The sequence below is a fragment of the Vicia villosa genome, linkage group LG1 (genome assembly GCF_029867415.1).
Source record: "Vicia villosa cultivar HV-30 ecotype Madison, WI linkage group LG1, Vvil1.0, whole genome shotgun sequence".
Classification (NCBI taxonomy): domain Eukaryota; kingdom Viridiplantae; phylum Streptophyta; class Magnoliopsida; order Fabales; family Fabaceae; genus Vicia; species Vicia villosa.
The window spans coordinates 236,643,820-236,665,843 of NC_081180.1; positions in this window are offsets into that span (position 1 = coordinate 236,643,820).

Here is a 22,024-nt window from a genome sequence, read left to right on the forward strand (position 1 = left end):
TCACACTTCTCCAACTCCCCTAACTCGCTAATTGGATCAAAATCCTTAGACACGTTTGATATTCCAAGTCTGATCATTGAGTTCCAAATTCCTATTGAAGCCTTACTCAACGCACCATTCACTATTCTAGAGTTGCAATTTCTAACCTCTGAATGAGTCAGGGATTCACAGGAAAGAGGTAGACCACCAGACAGATAGTTATTTTTGACAAATAAATTAGAACCTGATTGAGTGAGGCGCAGGTCCTGCCGAACTGGGACACAATTCTTCGCTGGGTAAACGTAGGCGTCCACTAACGATCCGAGATGAATAACTTATCTCATCTTCTTACGCACCTTTCTGGAGTTTTTCAGTTTTCCGAACTTCTCAGCCACCCCTGCCTCCATATGATTCTCTTGTCTTGGAAAAGAAACTTCTTGAACAGGCCTAATGTCTCCATCAATTATGCCCGATATTAGATTACCCAAACCCCTTACCGGACCCTCTATAAGATCAATATCTGGGCCAATTCTAACTGCTTCTGTTGGGCCAATTCTTACTGCTTCTGTTGGGCCTTTATTTAGAAAACAGGCCTTGTTATTGGGAGGCCCATTAATGTGAATAGGTGAAGAGTCCACCACAGACGGTACTACAACAAAAGACCTGTGGGACCCACCTTTTTCAGAGACGCCTCCTCTTCCTCGCTAGGGATTATACCAGCAGACTCTAGGTTGCAGGCTACTCAGCTCAAAGAAAAGGAGGATATATTGTCTTTGCTGATGGAACTCACTGAACAGAGAGGTGTTGATTCCTTAATATCTGAACCGCAATTAATTCCCTCTTCACACTCAATTTTTAAACTTCCTTTTACCGTCTCCTCAGGTAAATCCCCTCCTTGCTTTCGTATACCAAGTTTGTCCTTTTCTGAAAAGCCTCCAACTGTCGAACCTCGAACGGCTCCCATCTCCACCAACCCTTCCTCTCCCCTTTGACCCAGCTCTGAGGATGTATCACTAGCAGAAATTTCCGTAGAAACGTTAGAACCACCTCCTGAATTTTCTGACTCCTCCAGCTGAACCTGTGTTTCCTCTATAAGCATTATGTTTACCCAATTTCCATCAAGACAAACTGACTCTCTATTCCTTATAAGTTCTAATGTATTAGTGAAAACCATGATATTTACTACATCCATTCTAACTGGTTTTTGCCTAATGCATTCGTAACTGCCACGCTTCCAATGTCTGATAACAATGTCTCCAAGAATTTTTCATTTCTCACGTGGCAAGGGATGCCATAACACGATATCCACGTCGCTTTAGTACATTCCACGTCCGTTTCCTTCCAGTTTCTTACCTCCTTGAACCAAAGATCATTCCAATCCCCTCCGTCCTCCAATAAAGCTTTTAAATCCCCCTCCACTGTCTCCTCTAACAGGAAAATGTTGGGACCTAATGGAATGGCGCTAACTGAGAAAATGCCCCCCTCTATTAAGCTCTGATTCACACCGTAGGCAAGTTCTGAGGTATGAGTGATCCCCACTTTAGTCTTGCTATAAGTCAGCTTCGCCTTTGCGCTGGTGCATAGAAGAAGGATTTGCTTGCTTCCTTCTTCTCTGTAGAAACGCGATCGATTGTACCCTTCAACACCTCCGCAAAGCTTTTAGACGGGCCTGAACTTTGAATCTTGTTACCAGCTACATGATTTGGAAGAAAGTTTCTCCTCCGAGAAGGTTCCTTGATCTGAAGGTTACCCTTCTGTCTATTCAAACATACCTCCTTTCTTTTAATTCTGGAAATATTAGCTTTCAACTTTCTCCCTTCCAACCACACATTATCCAACTTTATCTCCAACAACGTTAACTAATCTCACAAATCCAAACCTCGAGCACCTCCAGTCCTTCTTAGGTGGAATGACTATTTCCTCTACCATACCAAACTCCTTGAACTCAAAGAACAAATCTTTTGCTCTCCATTTATCTTCAAAGTCTGTTATGAAGAACGTTGTGGATGCCCCGACTTCGCCTTCAAAAATGTTTCTCCATATATCCCATCTCGCTTTGTTGTTCTCTCTTCCTTTGTTTCTATCGATCTTTGACCACCCCCTCCATCAGAATTTCTAGCTTGAGCCATTCTGAAAAAACAAGAACTAAACCCTAGCACTATTTCTCTCTCTCTCTCTTACTTTCTCTCTCATCATTCCTCTAAAAATTTATTTTATATAGCGTGGTTTTTTTATATGTGTTCTTATAATGAGTTCACATCACAAATAAACCATTTTATCTATGTCTCCTCTCTTTGTTTAGACTTCCTGTTAGTCTTCTCTTTTGTGATTATGTCTTTAAGATTAATGTGAAAGAAAAATATTAAGTTTATGGTAACTCTAGTACTGTGTCATCTTTACTATCTCTCTCAAATATATATATATATATATATATATATATATATATATATATATATATATATATATATATATATATATATATATATATATATATATATATATATATATATATATTTTGCACAAAACCATCAATGGTGGTAAATGAATAAAAAGTTGTGCGCTTTGTTTTTTTTGGCACTATAACTTTAAATCTAACCTCCAATAATCATTTAATATTTTAATAATTTTGAAGGTGAATATACATTAAAGCTATGACAGAAAAAGAACCGTGAACCAAAAAAAATTGCACAGCTCAAATAGGTTATTTCATTTAGAAAAAGTTGTAGTAAAAGGTATGTGTGAAAGGGCATGAAGTAACGGATGCTCAGTGTGCCATGAATCATATCACGTTATTTCAATCATCCCATATATTTAGTTCTCACACACCAATTAAAATAAAACTTTAACAGTACATGTGTATAGCAGAGTATGTGTTATTATAGATATTTAAAAATTATCTTTTTGGATTGCATATTTGAGATTTTTGCTTAGTCAATAAATACTAAACTACTTTATAATTAAATTATTATTTTCTTATAGGCTAATCAGCCTAATTTCGAAATACTGAAATTTATATATGTAGTTTATTGATACATTTATGTGAAATATAAGATATTTGGGGATTTTTTTTTTAAATAACCATATATTAAAAAAAATTATAAAAATAACTATGTTTCAGAAAAAATTACGCAAATAACTAGGTTTCTGAAACCCTTAACACCAAGGCGCCATCTCACATGGCTTATTCCTTTTTTTAGCCCTAGGCGCCATCTGACATGGCACACTCAGTCCAATAAACCATGTCAAATGGCACCTCCCTTCAACTTTTAGGAGGAGGAACCATCTCATTTGGCTCCTCCTTGTATATTTGTCTTCTATAAATAATACCCCTTTCTCTAACAAATGCACCAAGGCGCTATCTGGGATGGCTTATTGCAGAAAAGCTGCACATAGGAGTCATCCCAAATGGCGCCTCCCTTCACCTGGTACAATGGTGGCGCCATCTCACATGACACCTTGGTGTCAAGGTTTTCTGAAACCTGATTATTTACATAATTTTTTTCGAAACGTGGTTATTTGTGTAATTTTTTTTAGTACATGAATATTTAAAGAAAAAATCACATTTGGGAGACTTACTAAAACAATAAAACAATCTGAGTTAGCTTTGATAGTACATTAATAAAATATATTTTTCTTTATCTTTTTTATTATTTTTTTGTGAAAATATTAAAATTTGACGACCTTATTAAAATTATTTATGTGATGATTGAAAATTAATCCAAACTTGGTTATAGCTCTTATTATTCATACTACACCACTTCACTCTCCCTCCTACTACTATTACTTTTACTTTCCACATTCTTCTTTCCTATACATTCCCATTATATATACACCTATAACCTCATATCATTTTTCAACTACATCCCATTAGTTTACACTCAATTTTTATAAAATGGGGTGTAAATTCGTATGATTTAAATGTATATATGTAATAATTTACATCTGTTTTATCTAAAAATTTGTGAAATATATCCTTTATTTACATCCGTTTTAAAATAGGTGTAAAATCTTCTGATATTTTCCACCGTATGAATTTACACCATTTAATAATGGATGTAAAATGTATAAAAAACATATGTAAAATCCTCTTTTGCACTAATGATGAGAACAACTGACACATTGTAAAAATTTAAAATAAATATTATTCATGTCTAAAATTATATTATATTAACAAAACCATAATTTCATACTGAACATGTATCAATAGGGCGTATAGAAAGGAACTACAACTTTTAAGTTACAGACTATTAACATAAGCTATATATTAAATTTCTAAAATTATCTAAAATTATAAACTTTATACATTAATGTCTTATATGTGAGTATGTATATTTGAGATATGACAAAAGTGTACTCTATAAATTTTAAAACGAGAAGAAAATAATTTAAATTTTATTTTAAATATTATAATAGACTAAAATTTTACATACAAATACAAATCAAGTAATTTATGTTTTTTTATCTTTTAATATAAATAATTGTATTGGATAGTTTGTAAAAACATCAGATAAAAAAATATTTAAATTTAAAACTATAAAGAAGATTAACAGTCCAGTTAAAAAAAATTAAGGGATAAAAGTTCAATTAACATAAACTAAAATAGAAGAGAAACGGCTGTAAATTTTGAAAATTATTTAATAATGAAATCAACTATGTAAATTATACTTATAATTATTTGTAAATGTAAAAGAGACTTCATATGGTTATATCTAACTCATATGTGTAGTGCAGATAAACCTTTCTATGGTATAGCAGAAAATATATAGGACAATTGTTTTAATTATCATTTTTATTGTCTTCTCACATGAAGCTAAATGTCTCATATCATTGTACTCACAAACACAAAACTTTATTGAAGCTAGTATCCTATGCTGTTAAAAGAATTATGCACTGAAGCGACCGAAATGCAATTAACACTAATATTAGATGAACACTCTTAAGAATACAATAATTTGGATATCATCCTCTAAAGAAAACACTAACTTAATCTTGATACCATAGGACAACTTGATCACCCTTAAGTAAGATGATAACTCTATAATAACCATGTAAAGATTTAATATAACAAAGTGTGAAGATTGTGACTTTTTTACTGCAACTAAAATAACAACACAAAATCCTTTTGCATAGTTACAAAGAAAATGGAAATTTTTTCACTATTCTGTAGTAACCTAAAAAAATTTACAAGAATGAATTATGTTACGTATCTCAATTTCCATATTTTTGATCAATTACATATTTTCAAAAAAAATAACACTATTTCTTATTCAAATTAAGAATACTCTTTGTTTGTCGGTTCATCACAAACAAATTTTGGTTAACTCTCACCAGTGAAGATCCATCAAGTTAACACATATGTTCTTTATTATATTTTTCTTTCACTTTTCTTGATTTTATTTTCAATTAAGATGGTTGGAGATGAAAAGTTAGTCAGAAAAATAAGCATATATAAAATTAACAACTTTTTTTATAAGCAGAAAAATATATTAATGTGGAATACAATCCATAACACAATGGTAGTCATAACATAAGTCCAGAAAACAAGCAACTTGCAGAAAAGAAAGATGAAATTAAAAAGTGCAACCTAAGCATCTTCCTGGATCCAAATGTCAATCCTTCCAAGAAAATACTTTTATTTAATAATATTGAATGATAATCCTAAGGATTATCATTTGTAGTGGTGGCGGCCGTGGTGTTATTGGTGTTATTGTATGAAGCAGGACAATGTGGCGCATGTGGGGAGACTTTTCCTGCAACTGCGAACACCATGACTAAAATGATAAGAGCAAAGAAAATAAGAAACACAGACTTCATATTGATGATAATAATGGAATAAGAGAGTAAAATGATAGAAGAAGAGATACTAGTAGAATGCATAAGGTCAGCTGGACGATAATAAGGTCTAAAAGGAGAGTGTGGTCCAAAGTTTGTGACATCAGCATGTGGAATAACTAATGTAAATCGAGATTTTACCATGTGGTCACTTTATCTTTACTTTGAAATTGTTAAATATTGGAAAGAAATTTATTATCACTTCATCACGCAACCTATAAAATTAGGCTTCCCTTATAATCTATTGTAATTTCTCATCAACATACTTCAATGTTTGACAACCATGAACAATAGATCAACCCTAAATTTTTTTCTGATGAGATGTATTATCTTAGAAAATTCTAACCAAATTTTTGTTATATTAGATTAAAAAATAATAAATGACTTTTTATGTGATGGTTTAAAATTTTAGATATGAAAGTATTAGATGTTATTTATAAACTAGTATATACTATATCCTTCAAAATTAGAGGGCAGCATATTTATGTTCTTGGCCAATTTGATAATGATATTTAATGGTTATTGTTTTAGAGATAGATAGTTTTAATGGAAATTTAAATAAATTTTTAAAAATAAAAATAAATAGTAGCAATGATTTTATAGCATAGTACTAGAGTGAGTGTGCGTGAAAGGTAAGTCTAAGTTGCAACTACCTTGGGTGAAATTCAAATTGAAGAGTAGGAAGATGAAGGAAAATAGGTTGTGGTCCTCAAGAGAATCATGATTGAAAAAATTAGTATTTATTAAAATTATATGTTAGACTTAAAAAATGTTTGAAATCCATAGTTAGTTTTAGGATACTCCTTGTCTGTAAAAGCCCTTGATAACACAAAATTGTATCACATATTGGGCCTAATTAACATGAATTTATTCTCCGTTTCTATCCATTTTATTGCTTCACGTTGGTATTTTTGTTATGTTTTCGGTTATCTTTTTTGATCCTAGCTTGCACAAAGGAATAAGAAGAAAGATGACAAAACATGCACTTCTGCTATTTAGTAGAAGTGTTTGCTAAATTTCACTCAGCAGAAGTTTTGCCGAGCGGCACAGAGGCCATGACAACCGGCACAGAGGATTAAGTTGTACCTCACGGCACAACTTGTCACGAACGATATAGTTAGTTTTTCTGCTAAGCCAGTAAGCCCATAATCGTACCACAAATAAAGCCTAACTTAGCACTTGACCACGTCTCAACCTAAAGACGTTATGCTCCTACATTCCAGCAAGAGTGGGTCTTGGAAAGTCACTATAAGAGAGAATCAATTACAAATTTCAAGCTCTCTCTCCCTTCCGTCAAATTTCATTGTTTGAGTTTGCTCTGCAAGTTTATGTTTTGTATCCCAATTTCCTTTTCCTGCAACTTTGTTTCTTAAGCCCTTTTATTTCACTTTTCAAAGCAATAATTCTTTGCATTAGGGGATTATTGCATTTTAGTTTTATTTTATATTTTTGAAATCGAATTTGTATGTGAATACTATTTTGTACTGATGAAGCATCTGCCACTTGAAGATATTGCAATCTATTCATATTTTTTCCAGGCTTTTATTTATATGCTTACTTTACGTTATAATTTGATTGCCATGATTATAATATTGTTTCTTTACTGTTTAATCTGCAAGTTATTAATAAAAACCATGTTAGGCTAATTTCCCCTCACTGGTATGTAAGGTCACTGAACCGAAGGTTCGGTAACGATTTGGCATAAAAATAAATTAAACATTTTTCGGGTCTTGACTTCTAAAACTAATACTATTTTATTTTGTTACGAGCAAATTACAAACTAAGGTTTTAAATCAACACAACGAGAGTTTGAGGTTTTTACCGAAAAGTAGTTATCAGACATCAACTCTAAATACAGCGAGAGCGCTTTAGAGTTGATTACATTTTATTGGATTTTCAAAAAGTATTTATCGTTTTTAAATGATTTAGCGAGAGAAAACTTAAGGGTTTTTAATTCAAATAACGTATTCTGAAGAGTGTTTCTATATTTAATTTATGCCAATGACTTATTGAATCTGGATGTCCGACTATTACATCCCGGTATCCTTAACATCTTATTATTTAATTAAAATCGTATTTAGTTTTCATTCCCTACAACCAAGAAATCGATAACTCTAGCTAACATAGTAACATAAGATCTTACTATATTGATCCTAAGTCTCTATGGGTTTGATATCTTTTAAAACTAAAATGACTAGACAGTATACTTGCAGTTAGTATCCAGATAGACTTATGTGAATCTTAATTTCCAGTTTGTTCCAATTGAACAGGAAATACTTGACTTCATGTAAAGAAATCTACAACTCACCTCCCATCCAATTATAAATGCTCTTCCAAATGCCATCCAAAATGCAACAACAATCGAACAAATTCAGCACCGACTCGTCTTCAGATCTGCAAAAAACACACAAACTATCCACCATCACACCTTTCCGACATAACTCATCCTTGGTTGGCAATCTCTTTAGAATTAACCTCCATCCGAACATAGCAATATTTGACGGAATTTTTAGATTCCAAATGAGATTAATTACCTCCTCAGTCCGGCCATCCAAAAGCCCCGATGCTGCCCTGCTGAAACGATTATAAAAAGAACTCACAGAATAACATCCGTCTTCGCATATAGTCCACCTAAAATCGTCTACTGTTGTGGCCTCTAGAACCGCACCATATAGGCATTTAGTAAACACTTCCCAGACTACATTTTTTTGAGTTGCTGCTGTTTCCACCATTGCGTCAAAGTTCCAAGCCCATAATGTTAGACGCTGGCCTTAGGATCTAGAGGGGGGGTGAATAGATCGTTCACAGTTTTACGGATTTAAACGACTTTTCAGCGGAAGTGATTCTGAATCGACTCGCGTCTATTCCGAACCGCTATCGAAACGATTATATATGTGTTTAAAAACCAGTCAAGGACTTGAATTGAATGATAAGAGTATATGTTGCAGAATCAAAGCGTTTCTCTTATTGAAAATCAGATTAACTTTTTGTATGATGGACAATGTTTGCAATGCAGTGAGAGTGATAGAAACAACTATACAAACACTTGGTGATAATGATCAAATTGAAGGTAATTCAATGTGTGATGGATTATGATGTTTATGAACGTTCTTAGCTCACAATCTTAACACTCGAATCGTTGATCAATTTGCTATTATAACCAAATATGAACAGAATGTAAATGAAAAAGTAAAAGCGACAAGAACACGATATTTGTTTAGGCAGTTCGTCGATCGTCCTCGCTACGACTACGTCTGCCCCCAATTCCAAATTGAAATTGGGTAATCTTTCATTAATGTTGAAAGTAGTATATACAAAGAAGATAACAAAGCGATAAACGATAAACCAATTATGTCGATCCTTTGAATCTTCTTCCCCCTTAATCTTGAGCAAGATCAAGGTTATCCAAGAGCTTCACTTCGATTCCCTTCTGCAGTGTCTTGATTCCTTGAACTCCCCGTTCCTCAATCGTTACACTCAGCCGAATCCTCAATGAACGCCTCTTGATAAAAACCCCAAGAACCACCCGTCGTGGAGGACAAAACCCGCAGATTTTATTCACCAACAAACCCCACAAACCTTCACCCACTAGGAATCTTCAATTCCGTTCCATGGATGTTATCGAACTCATCACTAACCCGCAACGCAAGAATGATTATGTGTAATTGTGTTGGAGATGATGAAGAACGAAGATGAGAAGCGTTTGTGTATCTTTCAGTCGTTGGTGTTGCCTTGAATAATTAAGCCTTGCACAATATATATGATTGCATAACAGTTGGAGATGAGAGAAACAGAATTTTTGGCATTCTTGATCAGTTAGGTCGACCTCTTGTAGTGCTTAGGTCGACCTAGCAGAGCTTGCAGAATTTTGCTCCCAGTTAGGTCGACCTGTTGAAGGGGTAGGTCGACCAGAATCCTCTTCTGATGCGTTCTGAGGACATTTTCACAGATTAGGTCGACCTAGTTGTTATGTAGGTCGACCTAGCAGACTGATATGCAGATTTCTTCATTTTACGTCGACCTAAATGGTCTGTGAGTCGACCTAGCAGCAGTATATGGCTTTTTCTTCATTTTAGGTCGACCTGGGTTGACAGTAGGTCGACCTAACTGCTGATTTTCTGCATTTTTCTTGTTTAGCTTGTGTTGAGTCGACCTTTATGCATAGTAGATCATCCTGTGCTTTCATGAGTGATTAAATGCTTTGCTTTTCCGATTCCTCCTTGTTGTTTGGATGCTTATTTGAGTTTGCCATAAATCAAAAACATCTTAGAGTTGTAATCTTGTACTTAGAGTTGTAATCTTGTATTCACATACTCCCCCTTTTTGATGATGGCAAACCAATAGTCAAAAGCTTTGGTAGTAAGTGACACAGACTCAACAAGGCTCCCCCGTACATCCAGCATCTATTTCTCAACCAAGCAATCTCTCCACAAAGCTCCCCCGTACACTCAGCACTCAGCATCTTTCTCCCCCTTTGTCAACATCAAAAAGAGAAAACAAGAGAATAGGAGAGCAACAGGAGAACCATAGATAAAATGCTAGCATTCATAAAAGGTAGTCAGTTATAGCATGAGAGTCAAATGAGCAAGAGCGATATATGTATGAAGTCACTATAAGCATATTGATTGATAGCATATTATAGTATCAATAATATTTTTGGAAGTGAACAACAATAACGTTACCGCTTTCTCAACTTTAATGGCAGCCTTTAATCATTGTGGAATGACGCCTGGCTAGATGATGAACTACCTTTACGCTAAGAAAAATGTTAGCAAGAGAGAACATATATATATATATATATATATATAAAGTAAAGGAATAATATTAAGAGAGAACAAACGTAATTAGCCCAAATTAGAGATATCGAGTATCCCTAATTCCCTACGAATGTTGAAGTATTGCTCCGTTGCTAGAGGTTTGGTGAAGATGTCAGCTAGTTGCTTCTTGCTTTCTACATGTTCAAAAGTAACGTCTCCTTTCTCTACATGATCTCGTAGAAAGTGATGTCTTATTTCAATATGTTTGGTACGAGAGTGTAAGACAGGATTTTTACTCAAGTTTATGGCGCTTGTGTTGTCGCACATGATAGGTATGCGATCAAGCTTAATACCAAAGTCAAGAAGTTGTTGCTTGAGCCATAATATTTGTGCACAGCAGCTTCCAGCAGCTACATATTCTGCCTCAGCAGTAGATAATGCAACCGATACTTGTTTCTTGCTATGCCAACTTATCAATGAATTTGAGAATAGATGACACGTTCCACTTGTGCTTTTTCTATCGGATTTGCAGCCAGCAAAATCTGAATCAGAGAATCCTACCAAATGACACTCATTTCCCTTTGGATACCATAGGCCATATGTAGTAGTTCCACGTAAGTATCGCAGAATTCTTTTGACGGCTTTCAAGTGAGATTCTTTTGGACAAGATTGATATCTTGCACACATACACACACTAAACATGATGTCTGGTCTTGAGGCAGTAAGATACAATAGTGAACCTATCATACCTCGGTATAATTTTACGTCAACCTCTTTACCTTTCTCATCTTTGTCTAGATTAGTATTTGTTGCCATAGGTGTGTCAATTTCTTTTGCTTCACTCATTCCAAATCTTTTGAGCAGCTCTATACAATATTTAGTTTGATTCACAAACGTTCCATGACTGAGTTGCTTGATTTGTAGGCCAAGGAAGAAATTTAGCTCACCCATGAGACTCATCTCAAATTCACTCTGCATAAGCTTAGAAAAATCTTTGACAAGTTTTGCATTAGTCGACCCAAATATAATGTCATCTACATAAATTTGGACTAAGAGAATATCTTTATCTTTTCTTTTAATAAAGAGAGTAGTATCAACTTTACCTCTAGAGTACCCTTGACTAAGGAGAAATTTGCTCAAACGTTCGTACCAAGCCCGAGGGGCTTGTTTAAGACCGTATAGAGCACGTTTCAGCTTATAGACATGAGTTGGATACATGTAATTCTCAAAGCCGGGTGGCTGAGCAACATAGACTTCTTCATTTATATAGCCATTTAGAAAAGCACTCTTAACATCCATTTGGAATAGTTTGAAGTCTTTAGAACAAGCATAAGCAAGTAAGAGGCGAATAGCTTCGAGACGTGCTACAGGAGCGTATGTCTCTTCATAATCAATACCTTCCTCTTGATTATAACCTTGGGCAACTAATCTAGCTTTGTTTCTAGTAATAACACCGTTTTCATCAAGTTTGTTACGAAAAACCCATCTAGTGCCTATTACTTGATGATCTCCCGGATGAGGGACTAAGTCCCAAACATCATTCCGTTTAAATTGGTTTAATTCTTCTTGCATGGCCATTAGCCAATGCTCATCAAGTAATGCATCCTTAGCGTTTTTCGGCTCAACTTGTGAAACAAAAGCAAAATGATGACAGAAGTTACTTATCTTTGAGCGTGTTGTAACGCCCCTTGAGATGTCTCCTATTATATTGTCAATTGGATGGTCTTTCACGTTTGTCCAGGCCTTGGGAAGTTCTTCATTGTTTGAGATGCTTTCTTTCTCATTTTCATTGTGAGACTCATATTTCTCTCTCTCAGCATCTTTCTTTACAATACTTTCATCCTCATCTTCCTTATCCTTGACAATGTCTTCAGTGGATGGACCTGCACCATTAAATGAAGGACCTTTCTCGACATATTTTGCATAAGATTCATCAAAAGAAACGTGTACTGACTCTTCTACTATAAGTAATCTCTTATTATATATTCGATATGCTTTGCTAGATTGTGAGTAACCAAGGAATATGCCCTCATCAGCTTTAGCATCGAATTTGCCAAGATTATCCTTACCATTGTTCAAAACAAAACACTTGCAACCGAATACATGGAGATGAGATACATTTGGTTTTCTACCTTTTAGTAATTCATAGGGAGTTTTGTTCAGTATAGGGCGTATTGTTATCCTATTCAAAACATAACATGCTGTACTAATCGCGTCAGCCCAGAAATACTTTGGTAGATTACCCTCATTCAGTATTGTTCTTGCCAGCTCCTCTAGAACACGATTTTTACGTTCAACTACTCCGTTTTGTTGAGGTGTTCTAGGAGCTGAAAAGTTATGCTCAATTCCATGTTTATCACATTATTTTTCAAAAAGAATGTTTTCAAACTCTCCACCGTGATCACTTCGAATTGCAACTATTTTGTTGTTCATTTTGTTTTGACATAATCTTGCAAATTGTGTGAAAGCTGGAAAAGTTTGATCCTTACTAGGTAAAAAGATTGTCCAACAAAATCTCGAGTAATCATCGACAATGACAAAACCATAGGTGTTTCCACCTATGCTTTTAGTCCTTGAAGGGCCAAATAGATCCATGTGAAGTAGTTCAAGAGGGCGTGATGTTGAAACCACGTTCTTTGATTTAAAAGAGATTTTTGTTTGCTTTCCCTTTTGACAAGCATCACATAGATGATCTTTTGAAAACTTCATGTTAGGTAAGCCGATTACTAAATCTTTTGAGACAACTTTATTGAGTAAGTCAAAATTTATGTGGGCGAGACGTCTATGCCACAGCCATGAGTCATCTCCCAGAGCAACTAGACACTTGGTGCTAGACTTAGATACCTCATCCAAGTTTAGCATGTAGATGTTGTTTACTCTTAAGCCCTTAAACATAATGTCTCTTTTCTTAGTATGTTCTATTGTGCAGCCAGAATTTGTAAACATTACTTTAAATTCTTTGTCACACAATTGACTTATACTTAAAAGATTATGTTTAAGACCTTCTACTAGCAGCACATCAGTTATAGTAGTGGTAGAAGGGTTACCTACACTTCCTTTACCAAGTATGGCTCCCCGATTGTTATCTCCATAGGTGACATACCCCTTTTTCTTTGCTTGAAACTCAACGAAAAGAGATAGGTCTCCAGTCATGTGTCTTGAACATCCGCTATCAAGGAACCACAACCTTTCGGCAACGTCAAGACACTTTTCCTGCAAGATTAATTTAAAGAGGGAGGTCCCCAATTTTCATTGGGTCCTTGGTAGTGAGTACACAATTTGTTGCACTTAGGCAACCATTGAAATACTCCTTTAGGAACTAAAATTCTCCTAAATTTGCATTTTTCAATGGTATGTCCCTTTTTGCAACAATAATGACAGGTAATATGATGAGAATATGGAGTTTTGCTAGTTGATACTTTTGGTACAAAAGTGTATTTGCTATATAAAGGAGTATACGATCTTTTGAACTTGTTTGGATCAACCGCAAAAGTCACTTTTGGTTGTAGAGCCTTGTCTAACTTGGCTTTTAGATCTCTTACTTCTTTTTGCCAAATGTGACATGTCTCACAACCAAACCATGATGTAGGATCTATTTCAACTTTGTCCTTTTGAATGTCTAGCATAGATTGTTTTAAAGCTTCCATATCCTTTTCGGTTTTCTCAACTTTTGATTCAAGATATGAAAATATTTTCTTATTTGAGGCCAAAAGTTTGAAAGCTTTAATTGCATCTCTATGTAATTCTTCAAAAGCAAGTTTTAGTTGAGAATGAGATACCTTATCTACGAGTTCAGGTTTAAGATGACTTACAGCTTTCTTTTTCTTGTTTTGATGAGCCATGAAACATAGGTTTGCTGATTCTTCTTCATCGCTTGATGAGCTTTCACTAGATGAATCACTTTCCCATGCTATGTAAGCTCTTTTAGATTTGTTATGACCTTTGCTTTGGTTCTTCTCCTTTTCTTTCTTAAGGTATGGACAATCCGGTTTGTAGTGACCGGCTTTCCCACAATTGAAGCAAAGACCTTTGATCTTTCCTTTGTTGTCGTCATCTTGTTTGAACATGTTTGATTGCTTTCTATAGTTGATTAAGCCTTTGTCGGAATGTTTTGCTCCATTTTTCTTTAGATATTTGTTGTATCTTCGCACAAACAGTCCCATTTCCTCATCATCGGAGTCTTCGTCATCACTTGTGTCACTATCCTTTGGCTCTCGTTTTGAGGTCTTGGAGCTCGAAGCTTTTAGAGCTATTGACTTCTTCTCTACCTCTTTCTCCATGTTCTTTTCTTTCTTTGTCCTCTTCTCATGCATGTCAAGGCATTTAAGATGCTGTTCATGTTCCTCTAGTTTACCAAAAAGAGTGGTAATGTCTAAAGTGTTGAGATCATTTGCTTCCTTAATTGCTGTAACTTTGGGTTGCCATTCCCTGTTCAAACACCTTAAGATTTTGTTAGTAGCAACTGCATTGGAAACAGGTCTATCAAGAGAATTTAATCGATTTTTCAGGTGAACGAATCTTTTCTGCATGCTTTCGATGGTTTCACCATCTTCCATGTGGAAAAGTTCGAACTCTTGAGTTAGCGTATTGATCCTAGCTAGTTTGACATCATCCGTTCCCTCGTGGGCAACTTGCAATGTGTCCCACATAGCTTTAGCTGATCTACAATGGGAAACGCGATAGTATTCATCAACTCCTAGAGCTGAGATTAGAATGTTTCTCGCTTTCCAATCGTATGCATATCTCTTTTCATCTTCAGCATTCCAAGTATCTTCTGGTTTTGGAACAACTGCACCAGCTGCATTTGTCATAGTGATCTGAAATGGACCATTGACAATAGCTGTCCAGATGTTCCTATCAATTGCATTGATATGGACACACATACAATCCTTCCAATAGCCGTAGTTTTCGCCGTTGAAAACTGGAGCTCTATTATGAGCCCCTTTAGGTCCGGAAGCCATCTTTCCAATAAGTGTTTCACGTAGCACGGAATTAACCAGAGCTCTGATACCACTTGTTAGACGCTGGCCTTAGGATCTAGAGGGGGGGGGTGAATAGATCGTTCACAGTTTTACGGATTTAAACGACTTTTCAGCGGAAGTGATTCTGAATCGACTCGCGTCTATTCCGAACCGCTATCGAAACGATTATATATGTGTTTAAGAACCAGTCAAGGACTTGAATTGAATGATAAGAGTATATGTTGCAGAATCAAAGCGTTTCTCTTATTGAAAATCAGATTAACTTTTTGTATGATGGACAATGTTTGCAATGCAGTAAGAGTGATAGAAACAAATATACAAACACTTGGTGATAATGATCAAATTGAAGGTAATTCAATGTGTGATGGATTATGATGTTTATGAACGTTCTTAGCTCACAATCTTAACACTCGAATCGTTGATCAATTTGCTATTATAACCAAATATGAACAGAATGTAAATGAAAAAGTAAAAGCGACAAGAACACGATATTTGTTTAGGCAGATCGTCGATCGTCCTCGCTACGACTACGTCTGCCCCCAATTCCAAATTGAAATTGGGTAATCTTTCATTAATGTTGAAAGTAGTATATACAAAGAAGATAACAAAGCGATAAACGATAAACCAATTATGTCGATCCTTTGAATCTTCTTCCCCCTTAATCTTGAGCAAGATCAAGGTTATCCAAGAGCTTCACTTCGATTCCCTTCTGCAGTGTCTTGATTCCTTGAACTCCCCGTTCCTCAATCGTTACACTCAGCCGAATCCTCAATGAACGCCTCTTGATAAAAACCCCAAGAACCACCCGTCGTGGAGGACAAAACCCGCAGATTTTATTCACCAACAAACCCCACAAACCTTCACCCACTAGGAATCTTCAATTCCGTTCCATGGACGTTATCGAACTCATCACTATCCCGCAACGCAAGAATGATTATGTGTAATTGTGTTGGAGATGATGAAGAACGAAGATGAGAAGCGTTTGTGTATCTTTCAGTCGTTGGTGTTGCCTTGAATAATTAAGCCTTGCACAATATATATGATTGCATAACAGTTGGAGATGAGAGAAACAGAATTTTTGGCATTCTTGATCAGTTAGGTCGACCTCTTGTAGTGCTTAGGTCGACCTAGCAGAGCTTGCAGAATTTTGCTCCCAGTTAGGTCGACCTGTTGAAGGGGTAGGTCGACCAGAATCCTCTTCTGATGCGTTCTGGGGACATTTTCACAGATTAGGTCGACCTAGTTGTTATGTAGGTCGACCTAGCAGACTGATATGCAGATTTCTTCATTTTACGTCGACCTAAATGGTCTGTGAGTCGACCTAGCAGCAGTATATGGCTTTTTCTTCATTTAAGGTCGACCTGGGTTGACAGTAGGTCGACCTAACTGCTGATTTTCTGCATTTTTCTTGTTTAGCTTGTGTTGAGTCGACCTTTATGCATAGTAGATCATCCTGTGCTTTCATGAGTGATTAAATGCTTTGCTTTTCCGATTCCTCCTTGTTGTTTGGATGCTTATTTGAGTTTGCCATAAATCAAAAACATCTTAGAGTTGTAATCTTGTACTTAGAGTTGTAATCTTGTATTCACACATAAGTCGTTATCCCATGAACTAACTTGCTTAACATTCATACTACCCTATGTTGCGCTAGCGAAAATCTCAGGAAAGGCGTCTTTTAAGGACTGGTTACCTAGTCAGTTACTATGCCACAGGGTTGTATTGTTCCCAGTCCCTAAAGGGAATGTGTATACCAGAAAGAGGAGAAACTTGACACATGAATTTTGAATAACTAGCAACCTATATAACCCTCTTTCTAACAAGATGTAATCGCTCTTAGCAAGGCTAGTTAATAACTTGTCACCCAAAAGCATAATTAATTCATAATAATCATCAGAAATATATACACTTACAACATATTTTGAATTCAAATTTTAAATAAAATTTTAATCTAACACTTTTTTTCAACCGAATTGAACAAGATTAAAGTATTTAAATGAAGCATTTTAAAATCGATAAATAATTTATGAAAAAAAATTTAAATTACTTAATCAAAATTTATTGTTGGAATAAAAGTAAGAAAAATTGTTTAACTGACAGAAAATATATCAAATATTTTGTTCAACCCTGTGGTGATTGGACATCAAAATTATTAAAATAGTTGGATATTAAATATTACGTTAGAACATCGACCTGTTCACTTAAACGCCCTCGGACATGCCTGGCCTAGATACCTAAAAAAGATGATATGATAGTGAAGATCTGAATAACTAGCAACCTTTATAACCTATTTCTAAAAAGATGCAATCTCTCTTAACCGTGTCCCATTTTACATTTCATATATTATCCAATATCTATTAGTTATGGCTTTATCAACTGTAACAATAATTATTTAAAAATTCACTCGATCTTCATTATTTGAATTTTAACCTTATATATGATTAATGTAAATTATCTTCTCCAATTAGTATAGTTCAATTAGTTTTCAATTCTATGGTATAATTTGTTATCTTTTGTATTAAAAATTTAAATTCCATGTTTCATTTTTATTATATATAAAACATTAATTATGAATGATTGTATTATAATGATAATGTAAAACTTTTTATGTGAGATATTGGATCGAACTCTAGTATGGCCGAAGGGTAGCTTCTTGGTTCGGCAGGGTTAAGCATGAAGTCGAAGGTTGTTCACATGCTTGTGTCGAAGATGCTAGGGTTGTTAGCATGTTAAATTAGGTTTTAGTGTTTAAACCCTAATTTGTTAAGTTAGCTTGTTTATTAAGTTGGCTTGTGTAATGGGCCTTGTGGAAAAAGCCCATTAGTTAGTATGTTAGGTTTTATTATAAATAGCATACTAATCTCTCATCATTGCTAAGCTGCAAATCCTAATTTAGGGTGAGAGAGGTTATTTGTTATTCTTGTAAACTTGTAATCTTGTTTTAAGAGAAAGTGGAAGAATAACGGTTATAACCAATTATTGTGTTCCTCTTCTTCCTTGTCCTTTATTCTTCCCTTGGTATATACTTTGTTCTTGGCATTGAATTCACAACAAATTGGTGCGGTGAGCGTGGAGAAGATGCCGTCAACAAAGTATGAGATTGAAAAGTTCACCGGAGTGAATGATTTCGGTCTGTGGCGCTTGAAGATGAAAGCCCTACTGGTTCAGCAGGGTTGTTTGGAAGCGTTGAAGGGAGAGGCGGCCATGAATGCAGAATTGACGGCAGCGGAGAAGACAAATATGATCGAGAAAGCACACAGTGCAATTTTGTTGAGCCTTGGTGATAAGGTTCTCCGACAGGTATCAAAGGAGACGACGGCATCAGGGTTATGGGTGAAACTTGAAAGTTTGTATATGACCAAATCGCTGGTAAATCGACTGTACCTGAAGCAAGCTTTGTATTCATTCAAGATGATTGAAGACAAAGTATTGGCTGAGCAGTTGGATATGTTCAACAAGCTGATTCTTGATCTTGAAAATATTGATGTGAAGATCGATGATGAGGATCAAGCGTTGTTACTATTGTGTTCTTTGCCTCGATCACATGCTCACTTCAAAGAAACTCTCTTGTATGGAAGGGAGTCCCTGACGTTTGAAGAAGTTCAATTAGCCTTGTACTCTAAGGACTTGAATGAACGAAAGGAGCATAAACCTTCGGCTGTTGGCGAAGGTTTGGCCGTTAAAGGAAAACTCTTACGAAAGGATGGTAAGTTCGACAAGAAGAAAGGCAAAAGCCAGTCGAAGTCTTACAGTGGCGAAGCATCTGACATTCGATGCTACCATTGTAAGAAGGAGGGTCACACAAGAAAGGTGTGCCCTGAACGCCTGAAATATCATGGAGGTAAGGATAATGGAAACGCTGCCATTGTTCAAGATGATTTCGAATCATCTGATGTTCTTGTGGTTTCAAGCAGTGACTCTAAGAAGGAGTGGATTATGGATTCAGGTTGCACTTGGCACATGACTCCAATCAAAGACTTGTTCGAGGAATTATGTGATCAAGATGGTGGATCAATATTGTTGGGAAATAACAAGGCTTGCAAGATTGCAGGTGCTGGATCTGTGAGATTCAAGCTCCATGATGAGTCAATAAGGTTGTTGACTGAAGTCAGGATGTTCCTGATTTGAAGAGAAATCTGCTTTCTCTTGGTGAATTCGACAAGAAAGGATATGTTTTCCAAGGAGAGAAAAGTATCCTAAGAGTCATGAAGGGTTCGAAGGAAGTCTTGAGAGGCGTGAAGAAACAAGGCTTGTATACCCTTGAGGCTGAAGTTGTAACTGGTTCGACAAATGTTGCATCCACGAAACCTTTGTCAAAAACAGAAATCTGGCACATGAGATTGGGCCATGTCAGTGAAAGGGGTCTGGTCGAATTAGGGAAACAAAATCTGCTTGGTGGAGACAAAGTCGAAAAGCTGAAGTTTTGTGAACCCTGTGTACTTGGAAAATCTTGCTGAGTGAAGTTCAACAAAGGCAAACAAAGAACACATGGATCCCTTGATTACATCCATGTTGATCTTTGGGGGCCTGCAAGGTGTCCATCACATTCAGAAGCAAGGTATTTTCTATCCATAGTAGATGATTATTCCAGAAAATTATGGGTATTCATCCAGAAGACTAAGGATGAAACTTTTGAGAATTTCAAAAGTTGGAAGACTCTGGTTGAAAATCAGACTGGCAGAAAGGTCAAGAGGTTGAGAACCGACAATGGCCTTGAATTTTGCAATGAGGCATTCGACAGTTTTTGTGCTGCCTCTGGTATTGCAAGGCATAGAACTACTGCAGGTACTCCACAGCAAAATGGTTTGGATGAAAGGTTTAATCGAACTATTTTGGAGAGAGTCAGATGCATGTTGACTAGTGCGGGGTTAACGAAGGTGTTCTGGGCTGAGGCTGTTTCGACAGCAACATATCTGATAAACAGATGTCCTTCGACAGCGTTAGATATGAAGACACCTAAAGAAGTTTGGTCGGGACATCCACCAGATCTCGACAAACTGAGAGTATTTGGATGCGTAGCCTATGCTCACATTAGGCAAGACAAGGTCGAACCTAGAGCTCTGAAATGCATGTTCATGGGATACCCAGAAGGAGTCAAAGCTTATAGGCTATGGTGCCTAGAGCCAGGTCACAGGAGGTGTATCACCAGTCGAGATGTTGTTTTCAATGAAGCTGAAATGGCTTTTAAGAAAACTGATGATGTTGGTCGAAGTACAAAAACATCCGACGAAGAGCTGGAACAGGTAGAGATTCCTGTTGAGTTGGAGCATGTTGATACTGAATTGCATATCCCTGATGAAGTCGAAGAAGAAGCAGAAGATGCTGAGGAAGTTGAGGAAACTGGCGATGACTACCTATTGTCAAGAGATAGGTCGAGAAGAGTCATAAAGGCACCTCAGAGGCTTGGGTATGCAGATCTTATAGCTTATGCCTTAATTTCTGCAAGTGAGGTTCTAGACGAAGAACCTAGAGACTACAAGGAAGTTATGAGGAGTCGAAATAAGACTGAATGGCTGAAGGCCATGGATGATGAGATGAAATCTCTTCATGATAATCATACTTGGGAACTGATCAAGAAACCTGTTGGGGCAAGGTTAGTCAGCTGTAAATGGATTTTCAAAGTTAAGGAAGGAATTAAAGGAGTGATGTCGAAAAGATACAAGGCAAGGTTAGTTGCAAGGGGTTTCACTCAGAAAGAAGGTGTCGACTTCAATGATGTGTTTTCTCCTGTTGTGAAGCATAGGTCCATTCGAATGTTACTTGCCATGGTAGCACAGTTCGATCTTGAACTGGAACAGATGGATGTGAAGACTGCGTTCTTGTATGGTGACCTAGATGAAACGATCCTGATGAGGCAACCTGAAGGGTATGTCGAAAAGGGGAAGGAAGATTATGTGTGCAAGTTAAAGAGATCTTTGTATGGGCTGAAACAATCTCCTCGACAGTGGAATAGGAGATTCAACAAGTTCATGGCACGCATAAGTTTCATTTGAAGTCAGTTCGACCACTGCGTTTACTTCAGATTTCGACCTGGTAATTCATTTGTTATTTTGTTGCTTTATGTGGATGATATTCTCATAGCAAGCAACAATGTTGAAGATGTGACGATGGTGAAGGTTGAACTCAATAAGGAGTTCGATATGAAGGATCTGGGAGCTGCTTCCAGAATTCTTGGAATTGATATTCGAAGAGATAGAAAGAAGTCTAAGTTATGTTTATCTCAAGAGGCATACCTACAGAAGATTCTTGAAAAGTTTGGTATGTCGAATTCGAAGCCAGTTGTGACTCCAACAAACCCTCAATTCAAGCTGAGTATTGATCAGTGTCCCAGTACTGATGTGGAAAGAGCCTATATGAATAGCATCCCATATGCTAATATAGTTGGTTCTTTGATGTATGCTATGGTCTGTACTAGACTCGACATAGCATACGCAGTAAGTCTTGTAAGCAGGTACATGGCGAATCCTGGAAAGGCTC